Here is a 23,431-nt window from a genome sequence, read left to right on the forward strand (position 1 = left end):
TTGGCAACCAAGGTGAAGAGGGCTGCTGTTTCAATCAAACATACCATAACACACTAAAACAAAACCAACAACTGTGGATGCGGTGATCTGAAACCAGAAGAGAAATTGCTGGAGAAACTCTCATTTATCCTCCTGGGAGGACAAGCCAATGTGAATGAAGACCAAAGCCCTTTGAAAGATCACTTCAGTCACCTAGTGAGTGCAAGCCCAAAATATTACACGTCACCAGTTCCACATTACAATGACATATTGTTGGGACACAGCGGTGAACCCTTCTGCTAATTAAACCAAACACCCAGAAAAGCTCCCCTCACCTTGTCATCTGTTAAAGTATGAGTGACAGAGAACTCCCCAAATTCCACTACTTAAAGAAAAATGTCAATTTAATTCTTTAACTCTAAAAGTGAATGTTAAACAATAACTATTTACAACTCTAAGCCACCTTTGTCTTAAAGATCTGTTATCTACCTCCAACTCTACAACAATATACTGATCCAATAAAAGCCCTTATCAAAATTACATCAACTTAATTTTCAAAACCAGACAGTGCCTGTCGTCATTGGTGTCTGTCTTCTTTCAGCTGAAGATCTCCCTGGGTCATCTTTGCTCTTTTGCTGCAAAGATGTTTCATATGAAAAAGGTACCTTTGAAAGAGAGTGTTTTGAATCGCAGTATATATCTCTCTCTCTCTCTGGATGGCAGGTTGCTCTCTCTCTCTTTGGCTAAATCTCAAAATACCAACTTATTTATACCTCAAACATCAGATTGTTTCATTGGTTTGACATTGTCAAAAGAGTAAAATTCGCATTCAACAGGGTTTTAGTATCCTGTGGCATAATTTAAACTGATTAGTGAAATTTGAACTGTTGTGAACATAGCAGCCAATAGTTGCATATATTCAATTTTCCAGTACACTCTGAGACGGCTAGTCAGTCACATGACAAGTACCTGCAAACTCTCACTTCCAAAGCAACTTTCACTCTCCTAAAGGTACATTACATGCCTTTAACTTCATAACAATATCTGCAAAAGAAATTCAGAGTTTCAGTGATGTTAATTTGCTGTGGCAGTGCATCATCTCCAGGACAGCTCCAGATCTTCATTCAACTTTTCAAACAAACACACAATTGCATCCTTGCTGAAGACAACTCTTCAGGCATCATTCATCTTCTGTACATTCTCTGGGCTGAATAAGTTGATCCTCTATATAACCAATTGTGCATGCTGAAGGACTGTCCATTGATGCTCCCTGTGTCTATGAGATACTGTCAACACAAGCAACATGTTGACAATGATTAAAGCCTCAAGAATGAGGAAAAAGGGGACAATCACACTTCCTGCTAAAGGTTTAAAGTACCTGTTAAAAGTGATAGATAACATAGCTTACTGCTCACTTGCACATGTCATTTAATGAAATAATAAATGATGGAATACTAAATAACTCATTGCATATTTCAAATTTGATTTCTACATATCGTATAAAAGGTCAATGTAATAGAGACTTTTAGCATACTAAGCATTGGAATACACAAGGCAGCATTACAAAATTAATCTAAAATGCTTTGTAATCACAATGTTCACTTCCCTAAGAGCTGATCAAGGTGACATGTATAAATTAAAACCCCTTCAAATGAACAAACATTTGAACTGCTTTGCAAAATTTAAAAACGAGTGGCACTTCTCCCTTTTCTACATTCAATTGAGTTATAGATCATTTTACCAACTTGTCAGCATCACAAAGTATTCTCAGCAGGTCTGGCAGCATCTGTGAAGAGAAATCTTTGTTAATATTTCACGTCCAGTGACTCTTCTGAAGAAGGGTCACTAGACCTGAAACATTAACTCTGATTTGTCTCCACAGATGCTACAAGACGTGCTGAGCTTTTCCAGCAATTTCTGTTTTTGTTTCTGACATACAGCAGCCTACAGGTTTTTCAATTTTTAGAAAATATTCTTAACTCTCTTTCACAAACTCTCCAATGCTCCTTATTACTTACAGAATATAATGAAAAGATTTTTAAAATAATGGCTCTAATTATCATTTTTTCAATCACAGCAAAAACAGAACTGATGAAGGGTCACTGAACCCAAAGCGTCAACTCTGTTTACTCTTGACATGAAATGATGTCTGAAGAGTTATCTATGTGTACTTCAGTAAAGATTATGTGTTTGCGTGAAATGTTGAATGAAAATCTGGCGCTATCCTGGAGGTGTTGCACAGCCTTATCAGAGTAAATGAAAATCACTGAAAATCTGAATTTCTTTGCAGATTTGTCACTGTAATCTGAAACCGGTGAAATGTGCAGTATTTCAGGCCTGCACTCACCAGGAAACTAAGTGATATTTTATAGTGCTTTGATCCTCATTCATATTGGCTTATTCTCCTATGAAGATAAATGAGAAGGCCCTCACAACCCTCAGGACTGCAGGGTTTCCAAAGGGATGTTGTTGGAACACATATTCCAGTGAAGGCACCTGCAGATCTTTTATTTAGAAGAATGAAGGGGTTTGAATGCCATGCCTATGTGCGACACAGAAATAAAGATTCTTACTCAAAACACACCTATAACAGGGAATGTGTGTATGATCTATTGACCTGGTGAACTCAGAATTGCACTGGACTATTATCTGATCACTGGTTTGTGAAATAGAGTTAAGAATATTTTCTAAAAACTGAAAAACCTGTAGGCTGCTGTACGTCAGAAACAATCACAGCCTGGTCCTGGGTAATAAGGGATACCCATACCAAGAACATGCTTCTTAACACAGACTAGAAGATCAGCAGCAGAAAAAAATACAGCTTGCACGTAAATAGATAACAAAGAGCAGTGAATGCTGGAATTCTGAAACGAAAGCAGAAATTGCTGGAGAAACTCAGGTCTGGCAGCATCTGTGGAGAGAAAGCAGAGCTAACATTTCAGGTCCACTGGCCCTCCTTCAGAACTGATTGTAGCTAGGGAAATATTAGTATATGGATAGAGTTCCAAAGGAGCAGGGAGCTGGGGTCGGGTGCCAGGTAAGTGAGGTGTAAAGTGATAGGGAGCAGGTGCCAGGGCATAGGATAGGAGTAAGGGGGTGTCAGGGGACAAAGTGATAGAGAGGCCAGGTAAGCAATTGAGCGTTCAGGTAGGTTAGAGTATGTGGGAGATATTGGGTCCAGTGGGAGGGGTTAGTGTTGGGTCCGGTGATGGAGAAAGACGGTACTGGAACAGAGCAGGGGGGTGAGGTGGGGTGTCAGTCAGATATTACTCGAATATCATTATACTACAAGCATCATGGCATTTTAAAATTCAAATTCAAAAGTTCCAACAAGTGACCAAGTATTTAAGCCAGGTCAATAGACAGCTGCACAGCAACCAACCCTTGGACCAATACAGTCCTCTTGCAAAATTCAAGAATGGTCAGCAATATGTGAAGATTTTCTCTGGTGCCTGAGAGGAGGTTTGAAGTCCAAAAAGGAGAATTGTATATGATGCAGAGTCTGTGAAATGTAAGGAGTATCATCACTTGTATGAGTTCTTGAATGTATCAGTATTGTCTATTTGTATTTATAGGGACTTCTGGAGAAATATCTTTACATAAAAATGCTTAGGATGTCAAATTTGTGAGTGGTTAACGTAACTAGCGTGGATGCTTTTGAGTGGATGCTAGTTAGTCCATATGCATTTGAGCAAGAACAAATATATCAAAGGTGAGACAATGAAGAGCGGGAAAGGTCCTGAGACAGCGCATTATTATACATAACTCAGAGGCCTCTTTCTCTATGGTAGATTCTGGGTCGTTCTATGAAATTATAGACTTCAGTTATGCCTTCAGCTCACAGCTTTTCACAATGATTGTCCATACACTGTGGAATACACCCTTCAATGTAAGTCCATCCCATATTGACCACAAAGGCCTTTTTGCAATGGTCAAGGTGATGAAGGAAAAAGCAGTTAAAAATGTCCAGGCTTAAGTTCAAGAAAGTCTCCAATTTATTTATCAAGAAAGAATGGGTTGGGTTGCTGAGAAGGTGTAAAAATGGTGGCTGGGACCCAGTGCCAGAATTCCAGGTTCCATTTCCAATTTTCACCAGGTAGGTTAAGGGTTTAGATTGGTTCATGTTGAAAACCAATCCCATCCTGTTGTGCTAAATCAATGATAGGCATGTCCTAAACCTTCTCCCAACTCCACATTTTTTTGTAAAGTTCAGCTAAGATTTGAAAGACATCTGAACCATAGTCATAGGTTGAAGGAAACTTTAGAAAGCAAGTTGAAAATGTCTGAACCATGTCCAACCGTACCCCTCCATTCCACTTCCCACAGTTCATCATATGTTCTATGCCAAGCTCAATGGCACTTGATGCCTATGGATGAGACATGAAGAGGGCTTGGGTGGATGAGGGGTTGTGAAGAATGAAAACTAGACATCTACTCTTCATTGCACTATAGTTACAATGCTGTGGACAAAGTCTCAGACCACTGACCCACTTCTGCCAGGAAGCCTCTAGGCGCCACCACTGCTGCTTCCAAACGCGTTCCAGGGGTAGTTATCACCACTCCAGGCTTATGTTCAAGTCTATTTGCATTTAGTACAGTTTTCACCATTTTGTTAGCTGCCGTTTTTATCTTGTGGCACTTGTATTTTTTTTTACTTCACGAGGTCTTTGCTTATTTCCCCAAACACCTTTCCAAGCTATTTCTACACATTCTTCCATCAACTTCAGTAAGTCTCTTCTCCTTCCTCCTGATGGGATTTAAAGATGCCATGTTCCTCTCAGTGCTATCAATTTGATTTCTGAATCGTTCAATACCATTCAATGCTGTAAAATGCCTCCATCGAGATTCACCATGAGTTGTCTTCATTAAACACTTTCAAACAATAAAAGTAAACACAGATAATGAGCATTGGTGACTTATAGGCTTGTTCCCAAGATGAAATTTTCTCCATATGTATATTGACAGTTGCACTATATGTAGGAACTGAGCTCCTGAAGTCCCTGGCGTATATTCATGAACATAGTTGGTGTAGGATTAAGGACTATTTATAGTCAACAGTAGGTTTGAAAGTCAAGGTAACCACTTCATAATAACACAACTGAACAAGTCACACTTTATGAATGCCTTTAGTCACAGTGCATGTTCAAATAATGATATTGTCTCCGTGGATTGAGAAGGAGATGATAAAGGATGAGATCTTGGGAATATAGCCATAAGCCAGTACATTTTTTTGCATAAGGTGGATGTGCATCTTCATATATTTCTTGACTTAGTTTTGGATTTGAACTTTTAAGACTGCTCCAACAATGGAATAGCTTGCAATGAGTTCCAACAAAATACTGCATTAAGTGGTATGTGTGTTCCATCGGTTCTTAATGTTCCTCATTATCAGTAAGAATGACTCACTTTGTGTCAATACTTGACTTGTTTATATGAATGTCACTTATATAACTAAATAAATAGCATGACCAATTCACCTGACCTGCACAACTTTGGACTGTGGGAGGAAACCAGAGCACCCGAAGGAACCCCACGCGATATAGGGAGAATGTGCAAATTCCACACACATACTTACCTGAGGCTAGAATCAAACTCAAGTTGCTAGCGCTGTGAGACAGCAGTGCAAATCATTAAGCCACTGTATTCCCTAGGACATTAAGGGTTACAGAGCCACCAAGCAGGTGGTGTCAAGATTCATTTGGACCATGGCTAATGTCCATAATGGAATATGCTGAAGAGGTTGAATGACACACTTCAGTTCCTTTAGATACTTTAACTGCACTCATCATTTTTTTTTCTTCAATTCATCCCTCTTTCTCAAAAAACAAAATTAACTGTCTCTTTCTAAAAATGCATATGGTAAGATCTATAGATCAAAAATAGTTGGGTTCAAATTATAATGGGCAATAAACAATTAAACTTTATGGATGTGATTTTTGCCTCCATCAGGGCATTTTACCTGATGTGTCAAAGCTTATAATGTCCCTGGTAATATAAGAAACTGGACCTGGATATCATCATAATGAAGAATCCAATAAATCTTTATTCCTGCTACCTGTTATATACAACAATGACATTCATAGGCATCAGTATCTGTCCAGATGTTAAGTTAATAGATTTCAGCAAAGCATTATTTAGTAGCATGCTTCCAGTAATCCATCATATTTTAAGTGTTCTGAGGTAGCATGGAGTTGGTGATCTTTATACTCTAAAGTCACATGTTATGATGCAGTGATGATTCCATGAGTATGGTTCTTAAAGTGTACCGACGTACTGTGTCTCTTTATGATATACTGATATGGTAATCATGAGACAGAACACAAATAGGCAATAAAAAAATTACGAGATATGACAAATTGCTTCACTTTGTCCAGAATAATATGTCCTGAGTACAGTATGTATGCATACAGTAAGATAATTTAAGCTGTATCACTGGAAACAATGGTCTGTCTGACCAAGAATTTTCGTGTACGTCCAACTGTATATAATAGCTTTTCTTTTTGTTTCTCTGTGCGGTTCCTACCCACTGTTAAACTGATTGACAACTTGGAGAACTTTCAGGAAGGGAGCCTACTTCATGAGGCCAATTGGAATAGGAGGATGGATTAGAGGGGAATGTGAGAAATCATGATAGTCGCTGAGTGTCAGGAGTTGAGGATGGAGGGGTAGTTAAATGGTAGTGAGTAGGAAGGCATAAGTGGAGAAACTGTGCAGAGACAGGTGAGAGGGGCAGTTTACTGGGTAGCTTGTTAGCCCTGAAGGAATCATTAATGCCTTTCCTAGCACACCAGAGTCCTGTAAAGGAGCTTGTCTCATGGACTCAGCCGTTTTAGCTTTCTTTAAGTATCAGAGTTTATAGACACCTAGAAAACACCTGCAGTCAAAATTAGAATAGCTGTTGAAATGAAGTCACACAATACAAAATCACAGAAGCCCCACGATGTGGAAGCAGACCATTTAGCCCAGTAAGTCCACACCAACCCTCCAAAGAGGATCCCACCCTAACCCATTCTATCCCTGTATTTCCCATGGCTATCCCACCTAGGCCGTACATCGCTGAACGCTATGGGCAATTTAGCATGGCCAATCCACCTAACCTGCACTGTGGACTGTGGGAGGAAACCAGAGCACTCAGGAGAAACCCATGTGCAAACTCCACACAAGCAGTTACCCAAGATGGAAATGAACCCTGGTCCCTGGCACTGTGAGGCAGCAGTGCTGACCACTGAGATACCATACCCCATTAAGCTTCATACAACCTGGCTGGTCATCCATCATTTGTCTCTTTCCTGAAAAACTGGAATTGACTGGGTTTGAGGCAGGTTCATTCCCTGTTCCTGTTGCTATGAGCATCTTAACCTCTGACAGAATCTTGACTCATCTATTTTAGGTTTTAAGATTCAGCCCAATATTTCAGTGGCCAATCTATGGAATAGACTCCCAAGGCAGATGACCGGAGTTGTTGGTTTAGTCAAATTAAAACTAGATTTATTATTGAAAATAATACTTTGGGACAGACTATGCAAGTTACTTGAGACCAGAAAACAAAGGAAACAAAGAGTTAAGTAGAGGAATAGAGTACACAGCCCCTCTAGCCAACTGCTACATCTGTCTCAACTCCTATTTTTTGCAGCTCACCATATCTGTCAATTCCAAGTTGTAAAAAATCTGTCTTTCCCAGCATTCAATATATTTATTGATGACCAACAATCCTCACTATCATTAACTTCTGTGGTGCATAACTGCAAAAATTCACAATATTCTAAATGAAGAATGTTCTCCTCATCCAAATTCTGAATGATTGTTTCCTTATCCCGACACATTCTCATTGTTGATTTGTTAGCTGGAGAAACAGCTTAAAATGTCCAATTGTTCAATCACACAGTGTTTGAATGTGTGCATCAGTTGGCTTTTATCTTTACTGCACATGATTGGTTAAGTCCATGTGTTGTTATAGTGATAAAGAGAACTGAATTGTGGGCAATCAGCTCATAGCATGAATAAAGACATTTTAAAACATTGATTAAATATTTATTCAGTTTGTTTTTAATGCTTTGGAGAATGTAGTGATTGGAACGAGGTTGGTCAGATCTCATTGAGTATGAGTTCCCGGATTGGGGCTATTAACCTGGGTCTATCAGGGAGTCTTGGTTGACAGATATAAACAGGAGTCTCAGTGATTCTTCTTACTCTGGACACTGGTTCTGAGCTAGCTTTTTGGAGTCCATGTATTGTGCTTGGGTAAATAAGGGGTGACTTGGTGATGGGATATCGGCCCCTGTGGAGTTATTCCAGAGATAGAGTGAAATGTCAGCATTTTAGCATGCATAAGTTTATAACAAAACAACAGACTGAAAGTAAATGGGCAGTCAACCTAACTCTAAAAGTAACAACTACGACCATGGCCAACCTTGTTTTAATTGACACTTGAGAGATCTTTGATGAGCGCATCAAATGACAATGCAGTTGAGGAAATCTCAATCACAAGAAAAAGAAACTAAAGCTGACAACATACAATTCCTCAGTTATTTCTATTAGAAAGCAATACTTACAACTGCATACTAAACAGTCACAATCAATCATGACACCAATAAATGTTGAGTGACACTTCATTAATTGAGTGGGAGAGACACTCCAAGCCTGCAAGTGGAGTTTAACAATCCTGTCACTGAAACTGGAATGCAAAATGGCCCACATGCAATCGGGATTCTTTCTCTATCAGCATCTTTGAACATAATTTCCCATGACTATCAGTCAGTGAAAGCAGCAACATAGATTAAATTTATGCAAAATTCTTTAATATTTGCAGAACTGTCTAATGCTCATACAGACACTATGAACAGACTGTTTAGCATGGTTTCTGCTATTATACTGCTCCAAATGCAACACGTTCCGATAAAATAAGACAGCAGGGAACACTGTTATTGATATCAATGAACAAACGTTTTTATATTTCTGTATGACAACCATAATAAATATCAAAAATAACCAAACGTATGCATTTTAAAATAGTAAAATGAAGAATTTTAAGCAATTGTGTTTAATATTAACAAGTTAATTTTATAAAAGGAAATTTATGCCGAAGCAAGAAGTCTCCATATTATCAATCATTTTTGAAATATAATCAAAATATCCCAATAATAGACTGAACAAAATTGTGACCTTAGGAACTTATGGTTGTTCTGCAATGCTAACATAGCAATACACATGGGGGGGCTTTGGGGTGAGTTTTCAGAGCAGTATATGATTTGAGGACAGTTTAATTTTATAAAAGACTTTTCTGTGGAAGAAATGTGACTCTTTAAAGGACTGTCACTGAAAAATGTTGAACCAATTTATTTTTTATTCATTCACAGGATGTAGGTGTCATTAGAAAAGCCAGAATTTATTGCCCATCCTTAATTGCCCAGAGGGCAGTTAAGAGTCAACCACATTGCTGTGTGCCTGGAATCACATGTAGGTCAGACCTGGTAAGGATGGCAGTTTCCTTCTCTAAACTGCATTACTGAACTGGATGGATTTTTCTGACGATTGATAATGGATTCACTGTCATTATTAGACTCTTACTTCCAATTTTCCTTATTTTTATGAATTCAAATTCCACTATCTGCCATGGCAGGATTTGAACCAGGTCCCCAGAACATTACCCGAGTCTTGAGATTAACAGTCCAGCAGTCATACCATTTGAATGTAGTACAACCTATTTAATAGAGATCAGTGACTGGCAAAGTCATAGAGTCATAGAGATGTGCAGCATTGAAACAGACCCTTCGGTCCAACTCATCCATGCCGACCAGATATCCCAAGCCAATCTAGTCCCACCTGCCAGCACCTGTTGGCATCATATCTCATGTATTGAGATGACTTCTTTATATTTTTATCAGAAATCTTGGCATCTCATTTAATAGATCCAGCTCCTATTTCCTCCATCTTTCTGAGATAGGAGGAAGCACAACACTATCTTACCAAAGGTCAGACTTTCAAGAACATCACAATATGCAAAACAAAAAGACTTCCTCTCAATCTGTTGAGCTGTATCTGTGTGGGAGAGGTGGAGCCCCTATGAGAAGAGAATCCTGGCACCTGCAGGGTAACATAGGGACTGCTCTAAGGGGCTGCCAAGACATCTCTATTCCTTCAACTGAGTATCATCTTTCATTCCACTGGAACGCGGAGTACCATGAGAGACTGATTACCTTCAAAGCTCCAGGTTGGAGAGGACCTTGTGGTATCAGTGGTCAGGGACTTCATCCATAAGCACAGGGAGCGGCAGGAGAGTCAGACAGGCATTTGGGATGCAATGACTCTCATTGCCTAGAAGCTGCAGCAGTGCAGTCAATCCCACAATTGTCTGGTTGCCTCCATGCACAGGTTGTTGGCTGGTGCCAACAGTCAATGGAGCACACTCAGGGTGTGCTGGATTGGTGCACACACCTGCACTCCATTGATCCAGCCATTGGTCCACCAAACTAAAGGCTGGGGTGTGGGGGTCATGATACACACTCCAGTGTCCCTTCCTCACAAGGAGACAGGGAAGTGCAAGGAGACACCCAAAGAAGGGAATGTTGACATGCAAGCCCACTCAGAACTCTCCACTTAGGATATTTCAGAAGTGGCTAGGTCCTCCACCTCCACCTTACCCGCCCAGTCTGACCCACGGAAGTTTAAGCCAAGTGGGCTTATCATGCCCAATCCAGCTATGGTCATTTCCATTCTCTTTCTGATTGTAAATATTTGATTTCCAGAAGAAGGGATTATAATAGTGAGCACTTTTCCACCAGTGGTTTCCAGCCTCTGCCTCTACATGTTGTTGAGTCTTCAAAAATCCAGGTCCACTTCCTGATAGCCTTTCCGTGAACCCCTTAGACTTCGCACCTCCACGGGTCCCCATCCAACCCACCAACCTGAACCTGCGTCTACCCACCTTGCAACCGCAGCTCCTTGTGTATGACATGTCCGCAGCAGGTGTGCTGATACACTGAACCCCCACTAAGCCAAAAAGAAGGACAGTATTAAGTGAAGTATAGGTAAGCTATAAATTGCAGCAGCAGAACCATTGTATGCAGCTGGCATCTGAGAAAGTGGGCGGCATATTTATCTTCTGAAGTCGTTATGTGGATTTCACACGGTTACAATGTATCGAATCAAACAAGAGATACAACTCCTCCAGCTTGTGCTCATCTTCACTGGAATAATGTAGGACAGAGAATTCTCAAGTGGAAATCTCTTAGAGATTTGTCTTCCTTTTTCTCAGAAATGGTCCCCACCCCTCAGCCCCCATAAGACAATAACTACTTCCTGACGCATGGCTATAGGGCTGAAATTTTAACCAAGTGACTTTTCTTCAAGTGGAAGCTGAGTTAATGCCAAGCTGAATTGTAACACTTCTAACAACAAAAACAGAAATTGCTGCGTAAGCTCAGCAGGTCTGACAGTATGTGTGGAGAGAAATCTGTTAATGTTTTGCATCGAGTGCCTCTTTGTCAGAATCCTTCCTCTGTAACACTCCTGGTTTGGTTTAAACTCAGTCACTTTCTTACAGACTGAGATAAAGCCTGGATCCTTCTTGTTCTAAACATTTTAATTAATTACTTGTGGAGTAATTGAGGGAGCCTTCATAAACCTGTTTCTGTAGCTGTTTAATACAGCATGGAACCAGAGCATTTGGTCCAACTGCATGCCAACTAAACCAGTCCCATCTTCCTGTGTTTGGCCCGTATCCCTCCAAACCCTTCTTATTCATGTTCCAATCCAAATCTCTTTTAAATGTTGTAACTGTACCTGTGTCTACCACTTCCTCTGGCAGTTCATTCCATGCACAAACCACTCTCTGTTCAAAAACATTGCTCTTCATGTCATAGAGTCATAGAGTCACAGAGATCTACATCATGGAAACAGACCCTTCAGTCCAACTCGTCCATGCCGACCAGATATCCCAACCCAATCTAGTACCACCTGCCATCTTCCGGCCCATATCCCTCCAAACCCTTCCTATTCATACACCCATCCAGATGCCTTTTAAATGTTGCAAATGTATTAGCCTCCACCACTTCCTCTGGCAGCTCATTCCTTACATGTACCACCCTCTTCTTAAAAAAGTTTCCCCTTAGGTCCCTTATATATCTTTCCCCTCCCACCCTAAACCTATGTCCTCTAGTTCTGAATCCTCAAACCCTGGCAACATCCTTGTAAATCTTTTTATGAACCCTTTCAAGTTTCAGAGCATCTTTCTGATAGGAAGGAGACCAGAATTTCACACAATATTCCAAAATTGGCCTATCAACATTGTCCTATACAGCCGTAACATGACCTCCCAACTCCTGTACTCAATACTCTGACCAATAAAGAAAAGCATACCAAACGCCTTCTTCACTATCATATTTACCTGCAACTCCACTTTCAAGGAGCTATGAATCTGCACTTCAAGGTTTCTTTGTTCAGCAACACTCCCTAGGACCTTACCATTAAGTGTATAAGTCCTGCTAAGATTTGCTTTCCCAAAATGCAGTACCTCACATTTGTCTAAATTAAATTTCATCTACCACTTCTCAGCCCATTGGCCCATCTGATCAAGATCCCATTGTAATCTGAGGTAACCCTCTTTGCTTTCCACTACACCTCCAATTTTGGTGTCATCTGCAAACTTACTAACTGTACCTCTTCTGTTCATATCCAAATCATTTATATAAATGATGAAAAATTGGGATCCAGCACCGATTCTTGTGGCACTCCACTGGTCACAGGCCTCTCCTTTTTAAATTTTTCGCCTTTCACCTTAAAAACATACTCCCAAATTTTGAACTCCCCAACTTTGGGGAAAATACCCTTGCTTTTCACCTTATCTATATCTTCATGATTTTATAAACCTTACAAAGTCACCCCTCAATCTCTTATGCTCCAGTTAAAAAGGTCCAGCTTATTCAGCCTATTTTCCCTCCATTCCTGCCAACATCCTGCTAAGTCTTTTCTGAACCCTCGCCAATTTAATAACATTCTTCCTTTAGCAGGGTGATCAGAACTATGCACAGTAATCAAGAAAAGGCCTCACCAACATCCTGTACAATGTCAACATAGCGTCCCAATTCCTGTACTCAAACTTCTGAGCTATAAAGGCAAACGTGATAAATACTTTCTTAACCACCCTGTCGACCTGTGACACAAATTTCAAAAAGCTATCAACCCAACTCCTTGGTCTGTCTGTTCTATAAACTACACAAGCCTGACATAGGAGCAAATGACTGCAGACGCTGGACTGAATCTGTACTGAAAACAGAAAGTGCTGGTGATCACAGTGGGTCAGGCAGCATCCATGTAGAGGAAGCAAGTTAACATATTGAGTCTAAATGATTCTTCATCATTGCTGATATAAAGTGTGGAGGAGGCAGCATTTAAGGAATAGTTGTGGGGGTGGGGGGTGGAATGCTGGAGGAGAGAGGAAGTTGATAGCACGGATTAAGTGATCAGAATGACAGAACAATGATGTATCTACCTGCCAGACTGGAAAGGACAGACAGTCCCACTGGGTCTACATTAATTCTATAAGTCCTGTCCTTGTTTGTTTTATCAAAATGCAATACCTCATATTTATCCAGATTAAACTCCATCTGTCACTTCTCAGCCCCTTGACATTATTGAACTAGAACACCAATTTTTGATGTCATCCACATCTCATTCAAATTGCTTATATAAATGACAAACAAATCCAAGATGGAGGATGGGAAAAATTTCTAGCTGTAAGAACTGCTCCTTTTTTTGAGGTATTTTAGGTTTTGGAGGTGATTTCCTCGAATTCCAGGAGCAGCAATTACTGTTTTATATGCTGTTGCATTGTTTTGGAACTTTGGAAAAAAAAAAGTCAAAACAACAGCAGTTTAAAAGGGAGAAGGGCAGACAAAGGAAGCACATGGTGAGGACAGTGCAGGAGAGAGAGAGAGAGAGAGAGAACCTGCACAGTTACCGCCTTTGCTGTTTGAATTCATGTATCGCTGGACATCGGAATGCATCTGGGAAAATTAATAAACAGTGAAATTCACAACTAATCTTGGAGGAACTGTTCTTGGGTAAAGTTCACAGCACAGAATCAGATAAGTTAGTTGTTGTTTTAAGTCTGTCCAAGAGAAAGCTGCAGTAGTGAGTATAGTGGATTTTTTCTTGATTATATGTTTTTGGAGATAAGTCTCTTGATTAAACTTAAAATATAAGCCATAGCTATTAATTTAACTTGGGACAGTGTCTGTAGAGGAATAAGACGGTGTTATTTTCTGGGTCTGTAGATTGTGAAGGAGCAAAAATGGCCTTTGCAGTGATATGTACTTTTTGTCAGATGTGGGAGTTTAAAGAGAGTTTAAGGGTTACTGCGGATTATATCTGCCATAAATGCTGTTGGATGCGAATCTTATCAGATCGAGTGGATCGGTTGGAGAGACAGATAGAAGCATTGAGGAATTTGCAACAGCAACAGTATGTGATGGATGGCAGTTATAGGAAGGGGGGAAAGTCTCATATAGAGTCATATAGATGGGTTAACTCCAGGAAGGGCAAGAGAGGTCGGCACCGAGGGCAGGAGTCTTTTGTGGATATACCCATTTCAAACAGGTATGCTGTTTTGGAAAATGTAGGGGGTGATGAATTCTCAGGGGAACGTAGCATGAACAGCCAAGTTTCTGGTATTGAGACTGGATCTAATGCAACGAGGGGTATGTTGGCTTCCAAGAGATCAACTGTGTTAGGGAATTCTGTAGTCAGAGGAACAGACAGATGTTTCTGTGGCCAGCAGAGAAAAAGTAGAATGGTGTGTTGTTTCCCTGGTGCCAGGATCAAGGATGCCTCAGAGAGGGTGCAGAATGTTCTCACGGGGGAGAGAGCCCAGCAGGAGGTCATTGTCCACATGGGAACCAACGACATTGGAAGGGAAAAGGTTGAGACTCTGAAGGGAGATTACAGAGAGCTAGGCAGAAATTTAAAAAGGACATCCTCAAGGGTAGTAATATCTGGATTATTCCCAGTGCTACGAGCTAGTGAGGGCAGGAATAGGAGGATAGAGCAGATGAATGCATGGCTGAGGAGCTGGTGTATGGGAGAAGGATTCACATTTTTGGATCATTGGAATCTCCTTTGGGGTAGAAGTGACCTGCACAAGAAGGGCGGATTGCACCTAAATTGGAAGGGGACTAATATACTGGCAGGGAAATTTGCTAGAACTGCTTGGGAGGATTTAAATTAATAAGATGGGGTTGGTGGGACCCAGGGAGATAGTGAGGAAAGAGATTGATCGGAGACGGGTACAGCTGAGAAGAGAAGTGAATCAAACAGTCAGGGCAGGCTGGGACAAGGTAGGACTAATAAATTAAACTGCATTTATTTCAATGCAATGGGCCTAACAGGGAAGGCAGATGAACTCAGGGCATGGTTAGGAACATGGGACTGGGATATCATAGCAATTACAGAAACATGGCTCAGGGATGGGCAGGACTGACGGCTTAATGTTCCAGGATACAAATACTACAGGAAGGATAGAAAGGGAGGCAAGAGAGGAGGGGGAGTGGCATTTTTGATAAGGGATAGCATTACAGCTGTGCTGAGGGAGCATATTCCCGAAAATACATCCAGGGATGTTATTTGGGTGGAACTGAGAAATAAGAAAGGGATGATCACCTTATTGGGATTGTATTATAGACCCCCCAATAGTCAATGGGAAATTGAGAAACAAACTTGTAAGGAGATCTCAGCTATCTGTAAGAATAATAGGGTGGTTATAGTAGGGGATTTTAACTTTCCAAACATCGACTGGGACTTCCATAGTGTTAAAGGATTAGACGGAGAGGAATTCATTAAGTGTGTACAAGACAATTTTCTGATTCAGTTTGTGGATGTACCTACGAGAGAAGGTGAAAAAAATTGACCTGCCCTTGGGAAATAAGGCAGGGCAGGTGACTGAGTGTCAGTGGGGGAGCACTTTGGGGCCAACGACCATAATTCTATTCGTTTTAAAATAGCGATGGAAAAAGATAGACCAGATCTAAAAGTTGAAGTCCTAAATTGGAGAAAGGCCAATTTTGATGGTATTAGGCAAGAACTTTCGAAAGCTGATTGGAGGCAGATGTTTGCAGGTAAAGGGATGGCTGGAAAATGGGAAGCCTTCAGAAATGAGATAACAAGAATCCAGAGAAAGTATATTCCTGTCAGGGTGAAAGGGAAGGCTGTTAGGTATAGGGAATGCGGGATGAATAAAGAAATTGAGGGTTTGGTTAAGAAAAAGAATGAAGCATATGTCAGGTATAGACAGGATAGATTGAGTGAATCCTTAGAGAGTATAAAGGAAGTAGGAGTATATTTAAGAAGGAAATCAGGAGGGCAAAACGGGGACATGAGATAGCTTTGGCAAATAAAATTAAGGACAGTCGAAAGGGTTTTTACAAATATATTAAGGACAAAAGGGTAACTAGGGAGAGAATAGGGCTCCTCAAAGATCAGCAAGGCAGCCTTTGTGTGGAGCCACAGAAAATGGGGGAGATACTAAATGAATAGTTTGCATCAGTATTTACTGTGGAAAAGGATATGGAAGATCAGACTGTCGGGAAATAGATGGTGACATCTTGCAAAATGTCCAGATTACAGAGGAGAAAGTGCTGGATGTCTTGAAACGGTTAAAAGTAGATAAATCCCCAGGACCTAAACAGGTGTACCCGAGAACTCTGTGGGAAGCTAGAGAAGTGATTGCTGGGCCTCTTGCTGAAATATTTGTATCATTGATAGTCACAGGTGAGGTGCCAGAAGACTGGAGGTTGGCAAACGTGGTGCCGCTGTTTAAGAAGGGTGGTAAAGACAAGCCAGGGAACTATGGACCAGTGAGCCTGACCTCGGTTCTGGGTAAGTTGTTGGAGGGAATCCTGAGGAACAGGATGTACATGTATTTGGAAAGGCAAGGACTGATTCGGGATAGTCAACATGGCTTTGTGCGTGGGAAATCGTGTTTCACAAACTTGATTGAGTTTTTTGAAGAAGTAACAGATTGATGAGGGCAGAGCAGTAAATGTGACCTATATGGATTTCAGTAAGGCATTCGACAAGGTTCCTCATGGGAGACTGATCAGCAAGGTTAGATCTCATGGAATACAGGGATAACTCGCCATTTGTATACAGAACTGGCTCAAAGGTAGAAGACAGAGGGTGGTGGTGGAGGGTTGTTTTTCAGACTGGAGGCCTGTGACCAATGGAGTGCCACAAGGATGGGTGCTGGGCTCTCTACTTTTTGTCATTTACATAAATGATTTGGATGCGAGCATAAGAGGTACAGTTAGTAAGTTTGCAGGTAGAGTCGCAGGTAGATAGGATAGTGAAGACGGCGTTTGGTATTGTGAGAGACGATTTCGGTACAAATAGGTAAGATGTGCATGACCTCAGAGTCTAAGGGGAATAGAGCCGTGGGGGGTAGGGTAAAACATGCTTCTCTATAATAAAGGACGAGACAGAGTAGAAAAACAAGTCCTTGATTGATAAGACCACTAACTCTGACAGAGAAGAATAAGTCCTTGACTGATAAGACTGCAGGCTAGAAAAACAACTGGGGAGACATATACTGCAGACTTTGTGAGAAGGGTCCAGAATGGAAAAATAATGAATGTTCAGAATGTGAACCTCGTGACTCTTTAGAGCTATAAAAGGGAGGAGCTTGAACTGTATTTAATCGAAAACTTTGTTAGCCTGGCGCGCTTTTCTCAGAAGAGTGCCCAACTCTGCAGACTTGCTAATAAAACTTTGTTTTCCTGAATTTGTCTAGAGCGATTATTGAGAAGCGATTTTCGTTTCTAACAGGTATGCTTTCCTTTATTGGTCAGAGTATTGAGTACAGGATTTGGGAGATCATGTTGCGGCTGTACAGGACATTGTTTAGGCCACTGTTGAAGTATTGCGTGCAATTCTGGTCTCCTTCCTATCGGAAAGATGTTGTGAAACTGGAAAGGGTGGGCAGCACGGTGGCACAGTGGTTAGCACTGCTGACTCACAGCGCCAGAGACCTGGGTTCAATTCCCGCCTACGGCGACTGACTGTGTAGAGTTTGCACATTCTCCCCGTGTCTGCGTGGGTTTCCCCTGGGTGCTCCGGTTTCCTCCCACAGTCCAAAAATGTTCCGGTTAAGTGAATTGGCCATGCTAAATTGCCCGTAGTGTGAGGTGAAGGGGTCTGGGTGGGTTGCGCTTCGGCGTGTCGAAGTGGACTTGATGGGCTGAAGGGCCTGTTTCCACACTGTAAGTAATCTAATCTAATCTAATCTGAAAAGATTGACAACGATGTTGCCAGGGTTGGAGGATTTGAGCTATGGGGAGAGGCTGAACAGGCTGGGGCTGTTTTCCCTGGACCGTCGGAGGCTGAGGGGTGACGTTATAGAGGTTTACAAAATTATGAGGGGCATGGATAGGATAATTAGACAAAGTCTTTTCCCTGGGGTGGGGGAGTCCAGAACTAGAGGGCATAGGTTTAGGGTGAGAGGGGAAAGATATAAAAGAGACCTAAGGGGCAACTTTTTCACGCAGAGGATGGTACGTGTATGGAATGAGCTGCCAGAGGATGTGGTGGAGGCTGGTACAATTGCAACATTTAAGAGGCATTTGGATGGGTTTATGAATAGGAAGGGTTTGGAGGGATATGGGCCAGGTGCTGGCAGGTGTGACTAGATTGGGCTGGGATATCTGGTCGGCATGGACGGGTTGGACTGAAGGGTCTGTTTCCATGCTGTACATCTCTATGACTCTATGACTCTCAATGTGGATCCAGTAACAATCCCTATGGAACACCGCTGGACAGAGGCCTCCAGTCTGGAAAGCAACTTTCTACTGCCATCCTCCTACTGTTCAACCAATTTTGTATCCAACTGGCAAGCTCACTCTGAATCTCATGTGATGTAACTTTACTAATTAGTCTACTATATGGAACTTTGTCGAAAGCTTTACTAAAGTCCATGTAAACAATATCTACACTTTGCTCTCATTAATCCTTTTGGTAACTTCCTCAAAACACTCAAACAAGTTTGTGAGACAGAATGTTCCTCGTACAAAACCATGCTCACTATCCTGAATCGGTCTTTGCTTCTCCAAAAATTCTGTCTTTCAGAATCACCTCCAACAAAGTTAGTGCTCTACCCGCTCTTTAGTCATTCAGAAAATGCCTGGTGAAAATAGTGCCTGTACCATACATAGCAAAGCTGAAGAAAGATTAATTTGACATTCTCATTGTAATGAAGCACCTTTAAACATCAAATTCTCTCTCTGCAATGCAAATACGTAATTGATACACTTGCTAATGTATTCTATTTTCTTATGTAATCAAATTGTGTTTCTGTTCGGCAAGTATTCTGTGTAGAGCACAAATATCTTTCTTATAAACCATTATTTTCAGAATGACAAAGAGTCATGTTATTCAAGCCATAGAATCATGTGCATTAGTTGCACAATTTATAACAGATAAAAGTAATAGACACATGGACAGTTATCAATTTAAAGACAATTCCTTCTGTAAATAATCACCTGGCAAAACAGAACTTAAGTATGACTGGAAAAAGAATACACTATTGAATATTTTTAACTTGCATTCACCAGATCAGAATATCAAGAATACCAAATCTCAAAAGATTATAGCCCAACAGGTTTATTTGGAACTAAACGTTTTTGGAGTGCTGCTCCTTTTGTCAGGTAGCATTTTTGTTGGACATTGTGTGCTTTTTGAGCAAAATAGAATATATCTGCAAATACAAATCTGCAAATGCAAATTTACCCCATCAACTTATATGTGCATGTGCATGTGTGTGAGGGAGAGAAAGAGTGTGCGTGTGTGTGCATATGCCTGTAATATTGCTCAAAGAGTCACAATCCGTAGGCAGTCAGTCCATGTGTCATTTCATTACGGATCGACTCTAACCTCACACCTTTAATGCATTCTCTGAGCTGAGATTTTTAATGAAATCCTAAGTTATCTTGGGAATGTGACTTGAAATAAATTCTGGGATTAACATATTAATGAATTGAAACCTGCTTTGCCATTCTAAATGATTAAAGACTTAACAGCAATCTAGGTTTGTTAAATACATTGCAACAGTTGTGTGACAGTTTGATCTTTTACTATAAATGCTGTGTCCTATGATCCTGCACCACTAGCTACCTAACAAAGGAGCAGCGCTCCAAAACCTTGTACTTCCAATGAACCTGTTGGACTATAACCTGGTGTTGTGTGATTTTCAACTTTATTACTTTAAAGGTGTGTTATAAATGCAAATTGTTGTGTGACATTTGGAATCACTGTAACAAAGTGAGATTACTTCCAGGACAAGGAAGATGATCCTTTGGGTTGCCCAAAAGGAAATTTTTATTTATTATTCCCAGAAATATTCATGCATTTCAATGTCAGTCAACTATCCTCTTCATCTGATGACACCCTGAAGTAATTGTGTAGGATTGAGCAAATATTGCTATCATCTAAAATACTGGACAAAATCTTGAGCTGAGCCTGCAACAAACACATACAGAGGCAGAATGATTTCAATGAGGTAAAAACAATGACTGCAGATGCTGGAAACCAGATTCTGGATTAGTGGTGTTGGAAGAGCACAGCAGTTCAGGCAGCATCCAAGGAGCAGCGAAATCGACGTTACGGGAATAAAGGCAGTGGGCCTGAAGTGTGGAGAGATAAGCTAGAGGAGGGTGGAGGTGGGGAGAAAGTAGCATAGAGTACAATAGGTGAGTGGGGGAGGGGATGAAGGTGATAGGTCAGGGAGGAGAGGGTGGAGTGGATAGGTGGAAAAGGAGATAGGCAGGTAGGACAAGTCATGGGGACAGTGCTGAGCTGGAAGTTTGGAACTCGAGTGAGGTGGGGGAAGGGGAAATGAGGAAACTGTTGAGGTCCACATTGATGCCCTGGGGTTGCAGAATGATTTCAGTCTGACCCTGGAATTCCAATATACACCTCCACTCAAAGAGAACAATCAATTGAATCTAACAGTCCAGACTGGAACTAACTAACCTCGAGATAACCAGTGCAGACAATACAGAGCCTATACAGACACCGAACAATCAACTTAAAAAAAATTACACATGCACTTAACTATCGGGAAACCAATTAACTTCAGAAGGAAACAGCAGAAACACAATGGACAGCACAGACTTGAGAGGAGATAATGAGGCACACTGACTGTCGAACTGCCAGCTCTGATCTGACCTGAGGGGAGAGCTTTTTCAACAACACGCTCCTCCAGAAACAGCTTCCCCACAGGCTCTAGTCCCAACAAGCAGCTTCGGAACCAAAAAGCACACAGGCCGAACAGAGAAGCTGAATCGGGAAACAAAACCAGGAGCATTATTAGAACAAAGGACATCCGAGGGGGGAGGATGCCAAACAAGCGCTATCCGAACAAGAGCATTGGGACACGGGCCTGTTCTGAACCAAGAGAACCAATGGCAAGAACCTGAACAGTCAGCTGTGATTTAAAACTGTGCTTTTCCCCAGCGGTGAGTGGAAACTCTGGACACCCCAAAAGTTTCCGACCAAGGTAGCAGTAAGGGGAAGGCAGGTGGTGACAGTGCAGGGCCCCCAAGGGTATAAAGCCCTGATTAAAGTATCTGTGATTAAAACTGCTGGTTAGCTTCTAATAGAGATTAATGTTGTAATTACTGTCCTCTGTATAGTGATAATTTCACTGTTTAGTGCTTTTACACATCTTTCTTGTATTATACGTACTTTCTGTATTTAAATAAACACAGGGATTCTCATGCCCTAAAATACGTGTCTATTGCCTTCTTCATTTCACATTCCCTAAATAAGTCCAGTGACAGATCCAGGGTTTTGGGGGTGATTTGAACCATCTAAAAATCAACAAGTTATTGATTGCAAACCAGAAACCCCGCAATTGACCTTGTGAAATCATAAAAAATAGCCATGCATTTATATTGAGAGTCAAAACATGTGTTGCTGGAAAAGCACAGCAGGCCAGGCAGCATCCAAGGAACAGGAGAATCTACATTTCGGGCATAAGTCCTTCATCAGGACTGGTGGATGGGAAAGGGGACTGAAAGATAAATAGGAGGGGCGGGGTGGTGTTGGAGGGAAGGTAGGTGGCTCGGCAATATGTGGATGCAGGTGAGAGGTTATTGTGATAGGTCAGTGGGGAGGGTCAAGCTGATAGGTGGGAAGGAAGATGGACAGGTAGGACAGGTCAAAATGGCATTGTTGTGTTGGAGGATTGAATGTGGGATGAAGTGAGGAAGGGGAGATTTGGAAACTAGTGAAGTCCATGTCAATGCTGTGTGGTTGAAGGGCCCAAGGCAGAAGATGAGGTACTCTTCCTCCAGTTGTCAGGTGGCTTGGATTTGGTGGTAAATGTGGTCTAGGATTTGCATATCCTTGGGGGAGTATAAGGGGTTGTTTGGTACATGCAGACCAGTCATGTTCCCTGAACTGCTCCACAAGTTGGCATCCTGTCTCCCTGATATAGAAGAGACCATATTGAGAGAAATGGATGTAGTAGATGAGGTCAGTGGATATGCAGGAAAATCTCCTCTGGATTTGAAATGATCCTTTGGGGCCTTGGATGGAGGTGAGGGAGGAAGTGTGAACATAGCTGTTGCATTTCGTGCAGTGGCAGGGGAAGGTGCCAGGTTTAGAAGGTGGGTTGGTGGGGACCGTAGACCTAACAAGGGAGTCACGGTGGGATGGTCTCTATGGAATGCAAACAGAGTGGGGAGGGAAATATATCTTTGGTGGTGAGGTCTGACTGTAGGTGCATTTATATTGCAATTTTTACAAGCACCTTGAGCTTCATGTAGCCAATGAAGTAATTTGTAGGGCAGTCGCAGCCATAATATAAGAAACTGAGTTCTTCTTGCCATGATAAGGAGGCACTAAAGTGATGGAGGTCCCACTCAGTCATTTCTTTCCACACAGTCCATACGCCTTCACACAGGAGCACTTTGGCTTCTCTCAACTCCAAATAGAACTGTAAGACAAAACATTTTTACTTAACTGTTCAGTGGTGGCTTTTGCAGGGTAAATTGGAAACTGCTAATTCTGTGTGAAGTGCTCAGCAAAAGTCCACTTTGGAGTACAGATGCTTGAACAGGTGTTCATGGTCTAACTTACGTAGACATGGTGCCAAAGGTTCAGGTTATATAGTCACCTTAAAAAGACTCAATCATTTATTCAGAACTGAATGCCTATGCTCTTCAGATCATCGCTACACTAAATGGTCTGCACTCTACCTGTTACACATGAATAAAGTATGAAGATGTGAAACCCACTAATTTCGCATCCCTATTTTTAAAGATATGAGGTAGAACAGGAGCTGAAAACTAATAAGTTGCTCATAAAGAGATCCAATTTTCTCAGATTAGCATTGACATAATCATTTAGAATTGAAATCAAGACATACAATAACCAAGAAGCCACTCAGAGGAGGAGTACGTATCCC

General features: G+C 41.3%; 1 long non-coding RNA gene across 1 annotated transcript in view; it reads right to left on the reverse strand.

The window, feature by feature from the left end:
• Positions 1 to 4,663: 4,663 nt before the first annotated feature.
• LOC122563438 overlaps positions 4,664 to 23,431 on the reverse strand; it is an 80,793-nt gene continuing 62,025 nt past the window's right edge. The window contains exon 4 of the long non-coding RNA XR_006315605.1: positions 4,664 to 4,851. This is a non-coding gene — a long non-coding RNA (uncharacterized LOC122563438). The remainder of the gene's footprint in view (positions 4,852 to 23,431) is intronic.

This window comes from Chiloscyllium plagiosum, chromosome 27, assembly GCF_004010195.1.
Source record: "Chiloscyllium plagiosum isolate BGI_BamShark_2017 chromosome 27, ASM401019v2, whole genome shotgun sequence".
Lineage (NCBI taxonomy): Eukaryota > Metazoa > Chordata > Chondrichthyes > Orectolobiformes > Hemiscylliidae > Chiloscyllium > Chiloscyllium plagiosum.